The sequence below is a fragment of the Plodia interpunctella genome, chromosome 19, assembly GCF_027563975.2.
Source record: "Plodia interpunctella isolate USDA-ARS_2022_Savannah chromosome 19, ilPloInte3.2, whole genome shotgun sequence".
Taxonomy (NCBI): domain Eukaryota; kingdom Metazoa; phylum Arthropoda; class Insecta; order Lepidoptera; family Pyralidae; genus Plodia; species Plodia interpunctella.
Genome location: NC_071312.1, coordinates 7160500 through 7179416, shown reverse-complemented (window position 1 = coordinate 7179416; position 18917 = coordinate 7160500). Strand labels below are relative to the sequence as shown.

General features: G+C 35.9%; 1 protein-coding gene across 4 annotated transcripts in view; it reads left to right on the top strand.

Annotated features, from left to right (window-relative positions):
• Nucleotides 1-1443: 1443 nt before the first annotated feature.
• smash (smallish) overlaps nt 1444-18917 on the top strand; it is a 149817-nt gene continuing 132343 nt past the window's right edge. For all 4 annotated transcript variants that reach the window (XM_053759923.2, XM_053759925.2, XM_053759924.2 and 1 more), the window contains exon 1: nt 1444-1671. The gene's annotated coding sequence lies outside the window, so the exon portion shown is untranslated. The remainder of the gene's footprint in view (nt 1672-18917) is intronic.

Here is an 18917-nt window from a genome sequence, read left to right as displayed (position 1 = left end):
CTCTCAGGCTCATAAGTAATAGTATCGGATCTGTTCACAAGGTGATCTAGGTATTTGCACGTTCCACGATTGCTCTGAAGTTCACATTGTGTGAGTTGACTTAAAATACTGCATACAATTTTGTAAACGCCTTTGAAAATCTCCATTTTGATATCGATATCGGTTAATTGGACCAAGTACGAAGTACGAGTACGTTGTAAGAGTACTAGCTGCGCCCGGGGCTGCGCTCCCGTATGAATTACGGGATTAAAATTACCCTATGTGTTAAAATGTACTATTATATAATGTCCCAAGTGGAAGCGGTGGTGGTGTAATGGTTAAGACCTGTGGATCGAAAGGTCTCAGATTCGTATCCTACTCGTGCCATATCAGTTTTTATACCATTCTGACTCATATACAATACATACATAGTTTTCACAGCCACTACTTGCTTCCGGTGAAGAAAAATATCGTGAAGAAACCTGCTCACTGGTTGACAGTGTAGTTCCCTAGTGTGTATGCCAAAGTCATGCCACATGCCTTTAGGCGACTTGAATTAAATCTGACACCAGTGTTAGCAATAACACATTCGATATAATGTTGACTAAAAAAATCTCAACACGATATCAATAATCTATCATCGGACATGGATGCCACATGGAATATGAAATACGAATATGGAATGGATGACATGGAATTTCGATTACAATCAAGTCATTCGCCCAGTAACTCGACCAGTGTGAAACTGCTTATGTAATTTGTAGATTTGTTTATAAGTGCACTTGCTTATGCTGTTATGTTATATAACTAGAATGAACCGCCCTGCAACCTGACCGAGTAATTTATGTAGGTTTTACACGCAAATGTTAATAATATTCTAGATCATAAGATCTGACTGTGGAATTTACATGCAAGTCACGTCGCCTAGTAGAATTTTTGACTTGAATCAATTCGTCTTTGTCCTTATCCATTTATTTATTAATTCAGAAACAATGTTAAATTGCATATCCTCCCGCAAATGTGTTCCCGCTGTGGCAGTATTACGTGGTAATAGGTACCTATAGTATTCCTGACTGGGGTTGATGCCTGATGTAAAGTTTATTTAGGTATACAACGACCGGGTCTCGCAGCGTCACGGCCCCGAAGGCGACAGACAACACTCGAGATGACGCTGTGGTTGAGACAAATTAGGATGACAGCTTCTTAAGTAGCTTATAATGGTGTATAGGTATACACATTATGTCTTAGATTATTTTCCTACCTTCAAACAAATCCACTTAACATTCAAAATTACGATGCAACGAGACCACAGCGATCTAATAATTATGATAGATTATAACAACCTAGGCTAATGACTCCAGTGATCCCACAAAATCCCGAACTTAACCCTCAAATGCAGCCAGCCGGTTGAAACAAATCACGAACCAGGTACGGGCGAGCGGGCCTAAATGACACGTTCCGTTCCACCGACCAGTCCGCCGCGCGGCGCCGCGAAGTCAACACGTTGCAGGACTCCGTTCCGATTCACGCGCACCGGTGCACCGCTTTTAGAACTGATCGACCTGTAAAAACACAAATAACATCCGTGAATATAAACTAACAGTGTCCAAACAGTGAACTCGAACACCTGTGTCTCAGTGTCACATCACTTTTGAACCAATCTTTCTAAACATCTCCTACGGACCCCATCGCGTGAGTATTCTAAATTCTAAAGTTATTTTAACTGTTCTTTCCATGCTTTGCGATGCCATGCCGGTTCTTAGATGTATAGAGGTATTCGCGGTAAAAAAAATACTTGTCCGCGATCCAAATGATTGGCTACTACACCAGGCTCCGGCTGTTTTGTGAAGAAAACGCCTATCTAGGTCGCATTTCAAATTGCTGTCTGGCTGATTCTAAATGATATCTGTTTCGTCGAGATTTCATCTTGCGAGTTACTCTTACAATCGGTCGGTTTACTTTGTAAGTCGCCGATACAAGAGATATTTCATGAAATACCTACTAGATTCTAATTGCAATCTTACTGCATTAATTTTTACGACTTGTCAACAAAAAATTTATATTTTAATGAATATCAAATTTTTAACGTCATTATAGCGAAAAGGATGCATCTAGCTTTTAGATTTTTATTATATATTTATTTCAATAATTTCACATAAATTGGTCGTGTAAATGTTTCATTGGACACCACCAAGCTGCCCGTATTTAATTCTTATTTTTCATAGATATTTTTTTTATTTACATAAACCGCAATTTTAATTAATAAGCAAATAAAACGCCATGACCTGCACCAAACAAAATCATGATAATTCAGAATTTCCAGTTTTTTTATCATTTACATTGATCGGATTGATTGTAAAATGTTAAATTACCATACATTTGGTGTCACCATTTCAAATGTAAAAATTTGTATGAAATGATGGGGATTATGTACCTATAGGTGGTACTCCTGGTTATTGTTTTTTACGAATTTTTTAAACTGTTCTTTCATCAGGAAATAATTACTGACAATAGAAAGAAACTATGAAAATGAGCTTAGCTTGTGCAACCAGGATATGTATATTTATTTAAACTTTTTAAATTACTGTTTTAATTAATAATAATATTACCTATAATAGGATCTACCCACATCATACGCTTAAAGTGCACGATTATGTTCGTAGTCACAAGGAACCGAGATTTATCACTTAGTTATTAAAATAAGGATCATTTTGTCTGAAATACTGTCCATCTAGATAAAGTAACCATAACACGTGATCTTCATTTAAATATGGAAGAAGATTAACGAAAAAAACTAAAAAAACTGACTGTCAGGAAAAGCATACACGCAAGCATGTAGAAAGGTAATGTTAAACGAAATAAATGGAATTACACAAGTCTCTGAACTTTCTTTGGGGCTAATACAAGCTGTGTAATTGATCTATATATTCCTTATTATTGTTTACTTATTAACATCTTTGTACCGCTATTTCCTAGTTTCGTCTGTTCATCTATGTAGGTACCTACTTCGCAGGTAGGAGCGGTTTAGCTATTAATATTTGTAGCCAGTAAGCTCTGAAATTATTTTTATTTATTTATGTTTAATATACCTACATCTATATATACAGAGAGTACAACATTTAAAACTATTATTATTATTATCTAAGTAGGTATAATGTTTAAAAACATAGAAATATTGTGAAAAGATTTTTTTGTATTCTTTTGTAAAAACATGGAATCGTGGGCCGGGTCGTGAGGTGAGGAGATTCCGCTATTATGGTTGAGCTAGGCGATGGCTAACCCGGGGCGGGTTCCCATCTTCTCGCGATGGTGGGGCTTAGTAACCGGGGGGGCTGGTCCGACACAACCAGCCACCCCGGTGAACCAAGAGGAACCCAAGGCCCAGAGACTTTGGTGGGTGCTCTGGGCCTGGTGGACGGTCCCCTCAGTAGTACTGCCATTTGGATGTGGAAACTAGAGGGGACCAGAGGTGGGGTCGCGGGGGTTTGTCCTCCGCGACCACAGCGCGGCCGTGGGGCTGAACACGCTGCGGTACGGTGGGGCCGCAGGAGAAGAGGAGAGTCAGTATGTCTCTCGACGATCCCCCTGTCCTCTGCGGCCGAAGGGTGGCTGCCTCTGTATCGGGCGCAATGTGTGGGTGTCACCTGCCTATCATCTCTTGCGCCCGTACAGAGGCAGACTTGGGTGCCCTGTGGCACCCAAGATTTTGTGTGTGTCCTGTGTGTGTTGTGACCCCTGGTCCCATCAGGACCAGCGGTCGGTGATGCCCGCTCCCCCGTCAGCTTTCTGACTGGTGCGCGGAGCGGGCTTGATGGTCCGCGCCACGCTCGCGTGGCGTAAGTGGCGGGTGGTTAGCACTTGTGCTTGCTGCTCGCCCAGGTCGGGCCAAAAGGCCAGCCGGGGGGGCGTCGCAGTGAAATGCCTAGCGACCCCGTGACGTCCCCCATAACGACAGCGTGGAAACGCCCCAGGGGTTTAGTGGGTAGGCTGGGCCGACTAGCGGCCCAGGAGTCCCACACTCAGTGCGTAACAAGCATTCCCCTGGGTAAACAAAAAAAAAAAGGCGATGGCTAACCCATGCGTCAACTCGTGAACGGATGCTGCCAGAGGGAACTAACTGGTCATCTCGTTTCTCGATATGAGATGTATGACTTTTGACTATGTACATTATGTACTTTTATATATTATTAGAAAAAAACATTGTCAGTAGTTTGTAGCTTGTGAGAAATAACTATAAATATAAAAATTGACGAGTAAAAGTGCCTGTAAAGGTCTAATTTCTGAATAAATGATTTGAATTTGGAACTTGCTATCTGTATACTTTACTGCGTGTTATAGGATTAAAAAAAAAATCCTCCGAATTGACGACACACGAAAGTGTTGTAAACACGTGCAATTTCCAGTCGATATAGGTAGGTACAATAGCTGTGTATTTTAGTGCATTGAAAAAACAAGGCCATGTCAAATCGAGTATTCCTTACGTTAGATTTCGGCAAGTGCGTGATTGTTACTCATGAATTGTAACCCAACCGTTATTTCTAATAGAAAAAACTGTCGAGCACGAGTTTGGCTCACACAATAAGAGTTCCGGCCATATGCCATGGCCACTTACCTCAAAATATTGCATTTCCATCTACTTTGAATACCAATTTGATACTATAATTAGTTTTTTAACACATAAAATCAGTATTTTATCGAACACAGATACATTATGTTATAAGAATGAACCTATGTATCCCGCCGTAGAGAATGTTAACATGTTTTAAAATCCCTTTATCAATTCTCTAATCTTTTATAACATCTACACTATCTCTATGAGGGTATTCCCGGTCTTCCTCAGCCACAGTCGGAGCCCAGCATCCGCGTTCCTAATAATTATTTCCACTTTATCTTTTCATTGGTTGTCGCAGTCCTCTATGAAATAAAACAGACTTAAATATAACTTTTCCTTTTTACAAGTAGGCCCATTATGAAAAAATTGATTTGTTATACATGGCTGCGGTGAAGTTTGTTGCGCCGCTTCTTCTTCACCTGCGCTTTGGAAGCCGGCAGTAGACTTAGTTTAAGTAATTTTTGACGTCAATAAGTGATGTATATCATCCTAAATTGAATAAAGAATTTTGAATTTGAATTTGAATTTGAATCATGTCACACATGCTTTTTGACTTATTTTTGAAAATAATAATGAGATGAAAAAAATTCTTCTAAAAGAATTTTTAGAATTCTGCCCTTTTGGTAGTGGCATATTCAGACATTTTTCTGCGTGAAATCTCTTCCCATTGGTACGAAACCCAAATATATAATGTTGAGTAACCGACCCAGTACTGGGCATGGTTTCATATTGCGTCTAACTATTATGTCGTGCACGGAATGACTCTTATGATCTTATGGCGAAAGTATGGTGTGTGAAAGTTTTGTTGGTATACTGGCATTTTGTTTTACTTTACTAGCGATCTGGCTCGGCATCGCTCGAGTAAAACAGCAAATTACACACCTATAACCCATTCTCAGTAACCACAATGTATATTAAAAAACCAGCATCAAAATCCGTTGCGTATAGTTTCAAAAGTGTAAGAATGAATACATAGGGACAGACAGACAGACAAGCAGCGGTAAGCGACTTTGTTTTATACAATGTAGTTACTAGATTTTTATGTCAAGTCATTGGTGCTGACGACTTGTACGCTATATTTTTTTATTCTATGCAATGTATTATATTAATATTGTATTTATTTAACTAGCTCTTGCTCACGGCTTCGCCCGCGTGAATTTCCTATGGAAATTCCGTTATTTTTCCGTGATGGTAAGTAAAGGTAAAGGTAAGTCCATCTCCATACTTCAAATTACATGTATGCAAAATTTCAATAACATTGGTTGAGTAGATAGAGCGTGAAGAGGTAACAAACTAACTTACTTTCGCATATATAATTTTAGTTAGGAAAATAGTTCCAGTGGGAAAACGCAGGCGAAGCCGCGGACAAAAGCTAGTAAACGAAACTAATACGTATATTTTGTACACAAACCTAGTAAAGGTTGTATCATGGCTACAAGCGGCGTCGAAAGGTTCACTTATTCTTGCCATATTACATATAATAACATACTCGTACGTACATACACACATACTATTCGATGGATAGTTCTCACACGTAATACGCAGTTACCAACAAAATTGGTTTCAAAACTTCATTTAATTTTAAACTCTAACTCCGTGGGATAAGTATGATATTTCCTAGTTTTAAGAATAATGTAGTCATAATTACACAATTTTATTTAACTACAGTGCTACTGTTCAGTTGCACTATCTCTTATCTAAATTATTTAATACTAGCGGCCCGTCCGGGCTTCGCTCGGGTAAAATCATAATAAATTATACACCTAAACCTTCTTCAGGAATCACACTATCTATTGGTGAAAACCTTATGAAAATCTGTGCAGTAGTTTTTGAGTTCATCGCAAACGTATGTTCCCGTGGGCAATTCACGCGGGCGAAACCGCGGTCAAAAGCTAATCCTGATTTTCATGCGGCTTTCACGAGACTTACAGCTAGTCCTAGTATAAATAAGAAAGTTTGTGAGGATCTTATGTAATTTGGTACACGGGTAGAATATAACCTGGAATGTGTTAACCATACAGTGCTTTTTATCCCGAATTTCCCATGGGAGTGGAGCCCCGGGGCACAACTAGTAACTTAAAATACCTACAACTACTTAGTGTCGATTCGAATTCAATAAATAAAATGCCAAATATAAATTGCCAAGCACACATTGATAAATGGTAATAAAATTAATGCAAGTAAGAATGCAATAAATGTCACCTGCCTTTTGTAATTTAATGCATAATAATTTTAACGTTCCTGCAATAAATAATCTAAAGTTTTTTTCAAAAAACTTTTAGTAGCTTGTTCAGTAAACTACATCTAAAATTGGGTGGGTAATATTGATGTTTTTGCAATGAAAAAAATAATTAAAATTTAAAAATAAATCAATAATTCTGGAAATACAAATATATAGGTTGATATAGGTATTTGTAAATTTTACATAGGTATGTATGTATTCTTTTTGATTTATCATATTAAATTAGTGATGGTGAATTTAGGCGCATAGATATTTTTAGAGTTCAGTACCGTTATATTAAAATTTAGCACAGCTAGTAATTCAACGTGATGCATAGAATCTTAATTTTAATAATGAAAAGACACCAATATTGGATTTCATTTGCCTAATGCGAAAAGCGGATATAATTCAATTGAACTCCTTAACCGAATTATAGTGAATCGAAAGTTAAACCTAAAAGCAATGACCTACAAGCAACAAAAAATATTGTATTGGATACAAATGCTGAAATTGGATAATAATGACCATTTATAGAATAGAATTTCTAAATAAATAAAAATTTTGAACCACGTGCGTGCATGTATTTTGTTATTTAAATATCGATCGAAATCTATTTAATGACTGTGATATTGGGGCTGTGACGCCACGAAGTCCAGGGATAACATAAAAGTAACTGTTTGACGTCAACCTTTCTTGGGAATTGTATTGTATCTATATTGTACCTAACAAATTTTAAAGACTCTTTATCGCCTTCTCGTACGACACATGGTAGAATATAAGGTCTAGAGTGGTCTAATTCTAGGACAATTCTATGGTGGAACCACGCGCCAAAATTCTGATTTATTTCATCTGTCACCATTGCAAGTATATAGTCATCTTGTACAACAAGCTGGATCTGTACATTCTATCAATCTATGAGCTTTGTTACAGAATGCACATGCCTCTGAAGTACTAGAGCCCTTAATAGTTTGGGATTGCCAACTAATCAATGGGATGTATTAATTATATATATCATGTCATTTAAAGATCTATGAACCCACCCCCCATGCCTTATAATAATAATTCTGTGGAGTATTTTAGGAATTAATGAATGGAATATTATTTTTTTCGAAACAATAAAATATAGTACTCTGGGAATCTCTTTCAATCCTCTTTCAATTTTCAGCATTTCCAAATTCCTGTCGATGTTGGGCACTATAAAATAACTAAATAACTATAAAATCATAATTTTAGCGAAATACCAGTTGTCAATGATACTACTAACCTAACATATATGTTTTTACGATGGAAAGTATAGAAACATCATCTTAAAAGTAGGCAAAGTTTCCACCGTCGAATAATTAAACAAACATATTTTTATTAGCAAAACAGACAGACTTTTCTATCACAGAGAATTTGAATCCGCCATAACTTTTGTATTTCATTCACGATAAAAGCAAACACAATCATTGTCTTGGAAATGCCACGCGAATTAACCTCATTCTACAAAATTACAACTTTCGCTAAAATGCCTTGTTTTACATACAATTAAATGGTAATTTTTATGACCCATCGAATGTGACGTCACATCCGATGGCACTTCTTGACTCTTGAGGCACAGTTTCGTGATCATGAATTGTGTACAAAATATTGTTCCCTTTATGCCTTCTCTTCTTCCTCAAATTTTACTTCGCACAGCTGTGGTTGCGCCAAAAAGTACTTTGTTTTTTTATCATACAAAATTTGCCCTGTTTCACCTTGTGTGTTGAATTTCCAAAATTTCTTTCAAAAACCAAGACCTTTCTCAAGAGAGAATAGGCGGCATGTGGTGTTAAATTTAAATTTTACAATATTATTTGGAGCTCCTATTGCTTTGTTAATGTCTAGAATAATAAAATCACATAGTACAAAATAATTTCGCACTTATTTGACTTTCAAAACATTCATTCAAATTTACGATTAAATTTTAAATTATATAATACTAGCTACGCCCCGCGGCTTTGCTCCCGAGATAATTTCGGGATAAAAAGTACCCTATGTATTATTCCAGGTTATTTTCTACCCGTGTACCAAATTTCATAACAATCGGTCCAGTAGATAATGCGTGAAGAAGTAACAAACAAACAAATTTAGTTTTGCATTTATAGTATCAGTTGGGATTTCTCGAAAAACTTTAAAATTACTGGCACATCAGAACGACCACTGTTGATAATAAAAAAATAAGTATGTTGTAGTTGCGACTTTTCGAGAATTGGAACAAAACCTTTCAGATCCAATGCGAATAGACTTTTGCAAAGCCATCTATCTTTGATATTTATTGCACGAAGACTCACTTATTGCATGTCTATAACAATTTTTTTCTCATTTTCTGATGTGGCATTACGGCGAGCGATCAATATCGCGTTTCCTCTTTTTTAATTGTCGGTTAAGGTCGATTTCATCTGATTTATTTCAATTGGATTTCCTGGAGACAGTGGGTCAGCTGATGATGGCTTGAATTATTACTGCTGCTGTAATTTGAGATTTTAATCTGTCATTTAAAATGCATAGAAGCATTTATGTCTCTCTCTCTCTCTCTCTCATCTGAGCGTTTTCCAGGTTTCTTCCTTAACCGTTGAAATTCCGAGCCCAGGGTCCGCTTTCCTACTTTTTCGTCTCCAGTTCGCACGGTCGTCTGCATCTCTAGTTTTCAGACTATAGGTATTTATTTGTACCATCTTTTATGCTAACCAAAATATATTTTTTCTCGCCAAAATACAAATATTTTGTTGACCGTTTGAATACACCGAAATTTACAGTTTTATTCCCTACTAAGTAGCTTGTGCCCGCAGCTTCGCCCGCGTAATTTTCCCACGGGTAAAGGTAATTTATAATCTATATAAGTCTTAATTTATTGCGAAATATGTATGTATGAAAAACTAACAGATTGGAACAAAATATTTTTTTCCTATAGGTATCTTGTTTATTTATCCCTAAGGAAGGCCAGTGCCCCAGCAGTGGGGACGTTTAAATGATGTTTTGCCTTTCGTCAATCTATCAGAGCAAAAGCCACCCCAACTTCTTCCACACATTTCATGTACTTGGCATTTCTTGTCAAATCTTTTTAAGTCATCCGACCATCTATCTCGTTCTGTGTCTTTCTCTTTTCCAGCAAAACTGATGAAAACACCATGCAATCATGCAACTTTAAAAAAGAAAAGATGAATTAGGAACTGCTATTAATCAATCCAAAATAAATAACAATGACGAAGTTATTGCCATTTGCGAACGCCCATTGAAAAAAGGCCACAAGAAATTCATGCCGCGACATAAAAATATATCACTTCCCTTTTTGAGTCATCGAAATTTCATTCAACAACACAAAATTCGGCCATTGTACAAACAACAACACATCCTATATACCTTAATTCGCCTTTATTACCATCTCATAGGGTTTCAAGCGGGATAAATTGACTTGCAGACAACTATCCGTGTCAAGGTGCCGCCCACTCCGATTATCTCACTGAGACATATCGATGCAAACATTCGAATAATCGAGTATAATATATGGACCGGTTGCCCACGATTCCTTGTTAAAAATTGTGTTAACGATAACACTTACTGTTATTTATCGAATCATATTATTCTTCGGAGAAATGGGATGTTCGTTACTGTTGACTGAGTCATATAATCCTTGTTTCGAAAACGTTTTGGATCAAGGTGAATTGGTAAAAGATTGCATTCATTAAAACTAAGTACATCAGGTATAATGACTAAATAACCGTTAGTGTCTTGGGGGATATTTTCTTTGTATGTTTGTATTGTAACGCGACAACATTTTACCCGTTGGTCTGATTTTGATGAAATTTAAAAGGTATGTAGGATCCGTCAGTAGAATTTTTATGTTCGTATTGCGTCAAAATCGGTTTAAGTCGTTTTTGAAATATTCACAATTTTGTAACAACTCATCAAAATTTATTGTGATCGCGAGGTCTAATTTCGTGGCGAACAACTAGTGTTATGATCAATTTAAAAAGTACTTACGGAAGATACAACATCTTTTCTTTCTCGACGACCTCTTTGGTCATCATGCCGGACTGTTACACTGGGGATCCCGGCTTCGATCCCGGTCAAGTCAATATGGAAAATTAACTTGTTCAGATTGACCTGTGTAAAATAAAACATATTACCGTTAAGTTCATAACACAGGTCTCGAACTTACTTTGTGGCCCACTCAATCTGTGTGATTTGTCTTTTATATTTTTATACTGTACCAGTAGTATAAGTGGCTTTTTTCTTATGATTGACCTTTTCTGTTTCTCTGGATACGTCCTTGGTGAGTTCACGAGGAGTCCCGCCCCGGGGCCCCGGAGCCTCGGGGCTAGTGGTTACCTACTATATTTATCTTCTAGTTATTATCTCAATATTCTTTGTAACTGTTACATCAGCGATTTGAACAACCTCATTTAGAACATACAGTTGCCTATCAACACATGTTTCATCTCAATCCATACACGACAGCAAAACAAATCGCTCATACATTTTCTGCATTCATGCAACACGCGACTGTGATGCAAACCAAACAATGGTATTGTGAATTTGTGAGAATATACCGACATTGTTAGCCGACGTCGGAAAGGAGGGTAATGGTGCACGTGTGATTTTGAACTGAAAATTAGGAAACAAGAAATCATGTCAAACACAGACGAATATTGGTATGTGATAGAAACTGATGTAACCGTGACAGTTTTATGCAAGCGTGTCATAGTTCGAAAAAAGAAGAACATTTGACTTATCAATATGTCAAAGATATCCGTTAACTGTTAACTTTTTAATGCCAACATAAATGAAACCTTAAAAGTAATAATAAGGTTTCATTTATAAATAGATTTAACTTTAACACATTTTTAAACATCCAAATTTTTCCTGGCCGCCTAAAACTTTTGACTCGGGAAACTTTATGGGCATGTACTGCCTGGATTTAGTACTTTAAAAAACGGTTTTATAATCTTTTTTATGAGTTTATATCTCATCAAGCGTCTCGTGTGTATTCGACGACAAAATGTTGCGTTTATTACCTAAAGTAACGCTTTTAATTATATAACTAAAATTAACTTACTTGGAATGTGTTTTATAAAGAATGTCATACGTTATTTTATGAGGAAATAACCCGTGCATTGACCCGAGAGTTGAGTTTGCTAATTAAACTACAATAAAAACTGCAGGAAAGTTGGTCAGTAACAAGAGGAAATATAATAGTCCCGCTTTCGTGTATTGTATTTGAAAGGTCTAAAGATTTGCCAAAGTCTGCTAAATTCTTGTTACAGAAAGAAAATTAACTATATTTACATATAATCTATGTACTACAATTCAAAGAATTTCAAGAGGAAGAGGATGATAGAAGATAAAGACTATGCCTAAAAAAAGAAAACTTGATTTCGTCCCAAATTTGTTCGCCAAATTTTGCGGTTTCGATGTATATTGCTGGTTTTTCCCTGCACTAAATAAAATGAAGCGGTGGTGGTGTTAAAAAGCCCGCCTGTGGATCGAATGGTCCCAGGTTCGAATCCTACTCGTGCCACATGAGTTTGTATACCAATCTGACTCATGTATAGTAGTTTTCATAGACCACCACTTGCTTCCGGTGAAGGAAAACGTTGTGAGGTCGTTTATATATAATATATTCGAAACAAACTGACTCTGAGAATAATTTGCAAATACTCTGAAGGGATATAATATTGGGGATTCTAAATCACTGCAGTGATTTAGAATGCCCAATATTATACTACTGACCACTACATGCTTCCGGTGAAGGAAAACATTGTGAGGAAACCTGCACACTGATTGATTATTATTAACTTGTGTGTGAAATGGAGAAGGTAGTGACAAACCACTCCATTAATAATGCCAAGAAAGATGTGTGTGTTTCATTCCACGTAATGACCACGACCCTCAGCCATCAGGAATACGACTATGAAGAGAAATAAAATTGGTATCTTAAACAAACTACTTACACAAATGTACGTGTTAATTCGCGTCGGCGGCGTAGTTATTAAAACATAAAATTAGTAAAAGATTACTTAAAGAGGTAAGTGATATTTAATGATTAATTTTATGCTCAAGTGGGATAATTCCTGAGAATTCACACGGTGCTAGGCTATCAAACTCCTCGGAATAAAACGGTTTGTAGGAATCAAAATGATTTAACAGTCTTCCAGTCCTATTTAATGTTTACGTCAGATACCAGGTGGCGCTATTTTTAGCGAAAGCCGTAAACTAACTTTGTGGACTTCCGTCGATGAATTACGACGTTACGGATGAGTGTAACACGTGTCTATGGTTTTATTTTTGTCCAGAGACAAGTTACCTTTGTGTCTGTACGAGACTTTAAGGAAGAAGATAGTTATGGCTAAAGAAATTGCTTCTATGTAAGTACAGTTTATTTTAGATTTTTTATTCGAAGCGGCTCCGTTGTTTTCTATAGATTTTAACACTTACGTATGTTGACGTATTCGAACGTCGAAACTCCATACAATGTCTACATACTTATAATATATGTATAATGTTTCTAAATTTTTGAGTAGGAGATAATCTTCTGATTGATATCCAAAATTCTTTAACCTGTAGTCTTATTCTAGTTGTATTAGTATTTCGGAAAGCGGAAATTTGGAGGACACAAGATGTCTTGGCTCAAAAACATCAGAGAGTGGACGTGAGTCAAAACAACAATTGATCAGACTAGCTCTGGATAAGATAAAATTTACACACATAATGAAGAAGAACTCGTATTCTTCACAACTGAGGGTCGCGCCGCGGCCATTATATAATCTAATATCCACAACGACTACTTACATCGAATTGCAAATTAGAACATATTTTTTTTACCAGCCAATCAATATACAATACTTTTTCAACCTAAACGTAAAATCGAATCGGACACGGTCTAATGTGAGAAACACAGAACAATGCAAGCAAAATCCGGAAGGCATGGCTCATCGTTATAATGACTTCTACTTTCCAACCACCATTACATGTCGACCCGTCCATCTTCATAAAACACCTATAAATGTAGCCTGCTCGTAATCCAAAGGCGAGGCATGGGGGCTCGTGGTAAAATGGACGGTATGTCCACGCGAGTTTACCATTTCTTGTGTAGATTACTTTTTAACCTGTGGGAACATGTTTAATGTAATTTTGAAAAGAGATGCGTGTTGTCTATCTTTGTCTAAAGCATGAAAGTAAGCCACAAGAAGCACAGTGTTTAAGATCATAATGCCGTCATAGAACTAGTTTACATGTTGTTACAGTGTAATAGTTTACATGTTGTTACAGTGTAATTAAATACAATAGTTTTACAAAAACACTACATGTGCGTGTGGTATGGGTGTTCCTTTTTAAAATTTCGTTGTATGTTTACAAATTCAAGTAAATATTTAGGAAATAATTGTGAAAACTTCAGAGTGCAGAAAAAAAAATTGTGTAGTCCATATTGAGAAAGTGGAGGTAACATATCTCGAACACTCAATCTGTCAACCTGATGAACAATCGACCTTGATATGTGTTTAACATTTTTATTGTGAAGAATTTGGAAAAACTATTCACAATTACTCTTGATTTTAACGTTTTAGTATCCTCTCCACTTACTTACGATATTGTGTCTTCTCGATGCGGTATTCACTGTTGTATACAATTTTTTGAGAAATCATTTTTATTAGTATGTATAGCCGCAAGTATTAATATTGGTTTCCTATGTTTCTATAATCTAAGAAATATCTCCCATGGTTGAGCTTTGATGTGTTTATGCAATTTAATGCATCTGATTTCAATAATAGTCCCATTTGTCAAAGGCAACGACCAATTATACATTCTGTTAGAATAGCCCATAAACTTAAACTATGTAATCATTACATTTAATATAAAATATCTCCATCAAATAAGGAAAGAACAAAATCATAACTTTTCACAACAAATATATAGGTACCTTGTGATAAAATCGATAGTTTTCAACTTAAAAGTTATGACTAGCTGTGCTGCGCGGCTTCGCTCCCATGGGAATTTCGGGACAAAGAGTACCCTATGTTATTGCAGGTTATGTTCTACCCGTGTTTTTTTATAACATAATTACCTAACAATGCGTCCTGTAAAATTTGCGTGAAAGACTAACAAACATACACACATATACCGTCACAAACTTTCGCATTCATAATATTACTTTAATTATTATAACTTAGGATGACAATCGACGATTAGATAAAATGGCGAACATTCCGTTGTGCGCAGATTAAAGTTATCGTCAAAGTTGACTAGTGCGACACCGCGACACTCCCTTGTGCATTTTTTCCTGCCTTCCTCCTGTGCCTTATTTATTTTGTATCTGTGAGTGAGAGGCATTCTTAATGGCAAGGTCAGTTGGTTTGTAAGCTGTCAATACAAGACCGAACCTGACTGATGCATAATACAACAAAATATCGAAAACTACATATTTAGTGCACGCTGCGCGCTGTGTGGAATTGAATAACATATCTACATTGACATCTGAAGTTGTTTGTATAGTGTACACGCGTGGCATGAACATACATTGTATGTCGCTGGAGGACAAAGGAGAATGTAAAAATATGTTACAATTGAAATATTAATTGACATGACATGGGGCCTGAAAATCAGCAACTTTAACGGAACGATTCGACCTGAAATCAATCGCATTATTTTAAAAAAATATTGTGAAATAATTGATGTTAAGAATTGCAATGTTGATCATTCAATAGGTTCTGACAGGATCGTATTTTAAGAGAGACAGAGAGAGAGAGAGATATATATCCTTTAAGCCCCCAGAAAAGTTTATGGGAGAACCAGGAAAGTGTGATTAGGATAGATTTTCATGTGTACTAGATATAGAAAACTAGTTACAAAAAGAATAATTGACTCTTCTTCACATTAAGACAACATCCCATCATCGATCGAAGTAGAAAAATAAATATCCTTATTTTTTTTAAATTTTGAGTGTGAGAAGTTACTTTTTTGTACATTTTTCATACTTTTACACATTATTGCAACTCATTTAGCGTTGAATGAAACAAAACGACGAAACCTATTTCTGACAGAAGTTTTATGAAAATCTGGCCGATTTATTGGACAGAGTGTAACACCTTGTACGCACGGGAGTTTTGTCAATGTGTATAAAAATTCATTGGAATAAATTCGTGTTCATTCTGGTCTACAAATCCACTTTGGGGCAAAAATAATTTTTTTGTATGTATGCATGTTTGTAACGCGAACTGTTGGTCTCATATTTATGAAATTTAAAAGGTTATGTAAGATCTGCCAATAGAATTTATAAGTTCGTGGGGCATCAAAATCGGTTAAGTCGTTTTTGAAATATTCACAATTTCGTAACATTTTTTTCCCGCGTTTTGGACATAGGACGGTAGATCGAATATCGAATTTCACTTACGAGTATGGCAAAAGCGCTAAAATTGCGCTAGCGTTTTTTTTACTTCTGAGTGCGCTAGAGTCTTTTTTACGCCCGTGCGAACATAATGTAACTATTTTGTAAAAGAAAAAAATTCCATCTGTTTCCTTGAATCTATTCATAGAACACGTTTGATCTTATTGCTATATGTCAGATAGTCAACACTAAAAACAGGTTAACTTATTGGGTAAGAACGAGGTGAAGACAAGTTAAAATTACGTCATTCGGGAGTTACTTAACCTGTTACAGTCCAGTTTTAAAGTAGTAAAGTTTAGCTGGTTTTCAGAAATTACCTCGAATGGTTCATTATACAATAATACATTTTGAGCCTAATGGTCATCATGCCGGACTGCTACACTGGAGGTCCCGGGTTCGATCCCCGGTCAGGTCGACATGGAAAATGATCATCTTCAGATTGACTTGGGTCTTGGATGTTTACCTACAAGTATATGTTATTATTATCCTTTAACACAAGTCTCGAACTTACTTTGGGGCCAACTCAATCTGTGTGATTTGTCCATACATATTTATTTATTTATTTACATATGTAATATTAACTACTCAGTTCTCGCAGGGCCCGATCGCACTGTGATCTTACTGTTGTTCAAATAATTATCATCAAAGTTTAAATTAAATAAAAAGCCCCCAAAACGCTCTCCTATGGAACCACTCCTACTATTATTATTGACGGAAAAAGCGTGACACGTGATTCAATTTGATTTTTTAAGATTGCCCAAGGTCTTGGATGTTTATCTATATATGCATTTGTTATAAAATATAGTATCGTTGAGTTAGTATCCCATAACACAAGTCTCGAACTTGCTTTGGAGCTAGCTCAATATGTGTGATTTGTCCTAATATATTTATTATTTATTTATCTATTATGTAACAAAATATAGTATCGTTCAGTTATTATGCCGTAACACAAGTATCGAACTTACTTTGGGGCTAACTCATTCTGTGTCACTTGTCCGTATATATTTATTTATTTATCAACAAAATGCATCAAAAATGCACTTTGCAAATGTCATTATGCATTCCCTTGCATGACTTGAACGTGTCCTTGTAATCATAAGTTTTAAATCAAAATATACATTATTTTCATGACGTTAAAGTTTATAATGCGAAAATGCAGTATCCAAGGCGTGTTTCAATGTCAATCGTGACAGGTCGTATGCTTGTTTAAATAAATTAACCAGATCATAATCCCTTCTCGGTATTGTTGTATTATTCAATTATAATTTTACGTCGATATTTCATAATTTTAAAGTTATCTTGAATATTTAATAGTACAGCTGTATTTCATAGTTTATCTGCGTAAACATGACTCCTTTATGTAAGTAGTTAGCTTTATTTTTACCCCAAACAAAATATGGTACAAAATTAAGTGTTATGTTTGTCATTTACATGGTCACGCAACGCGAAACGGAGCGCGAAATTCATTAATAAAATCTCATTTATTCAGACAAATGTTGTCCACCAGTTGTATGCTTAATTCAGTGATAGACTATATAAATATTTCCTTATTCATTATTAATAGTTCCAAATATATTTGAACACTGAACACATTTACAGTTGAGTTTTTTTTAATTAGCTAAATTATGTCTTTGCTTTTTTTATAATACACTAGATGTTGGCCGGGGCTTCGCTCCCGCGGGAATTTTGAGATAAAAGCCTGTAGCAATCTTGTATATGCTTTTATCTCAAAATTGAAAAAAGTGAAAGAATTTTTGAAATTGGTTCGGTACTTTCAGAGATTATCCGCCTCAAACATACAAACTCACAAACGCTTACCTCTTTATAATAATAGTATAGATTTGGCTTTCATTGTCCGTACTGCCATTCCATAATTAAATTGGTAAAAAATATCTTACATTGTTAGGCTCGAAAGGATTCAATTCTTAAATCAATCAATTAAGGCATATTTTTTTCTAAATATGTTACTATTAACATTTACATGCTTTTGACAACGGCTAAATAGGCTTGTTCTAAACTATTATGTGGATATTGTATTATCTACCCTATTTAAGCAAACAAAATGTTTTGATTTTATTCCTGTGCAAAAGACATTTAGACTATACATTATGATATAGTCTAAATATAGTTAATATTCCTTACTGCAAACGTGTAGTTTTACAATGAATACTCCTAAACATTGCATATTTAGCAACTTATATAAAAGCACGTAATACACTTGTGATCTCAGGTAGCATACGTGCCTAACAGCTGTTTTGTCTGGGTGTGTGTACCCTTGTTTTACAGTTTTTGTTGCCAGACTCAAAGGACCCTATATTTGTGTAAGTGCACTCTTTGTGACAGACACCCCTTTGTAAGATTTTGTATGTAGATAAATATCTCAGCTTAGATTGCACTGTCAATGACCGAATAGAAACAGTGGTGATACAATGTTTAAGACGTCAGTCTTTGAAAGATTAGAATCCTACTCGCCACATGAGTCTGTATACCAATCTGACTTATAGTAGTTTTCATAGACCGTCACTTACTTCTGGTGAAGGAAAACATCGTGAGGAAACCTGATTAACTATTTTGTACTAGTGTGCATGTCCAGATCAATAATTAAAATAAAAGATTAACAAAAAATAAATAAATAACCAGGACAATACCCACTGTCTCACACTAAGCACTAAGCTTCAATCGCGGGTCCGATGGACACAAAC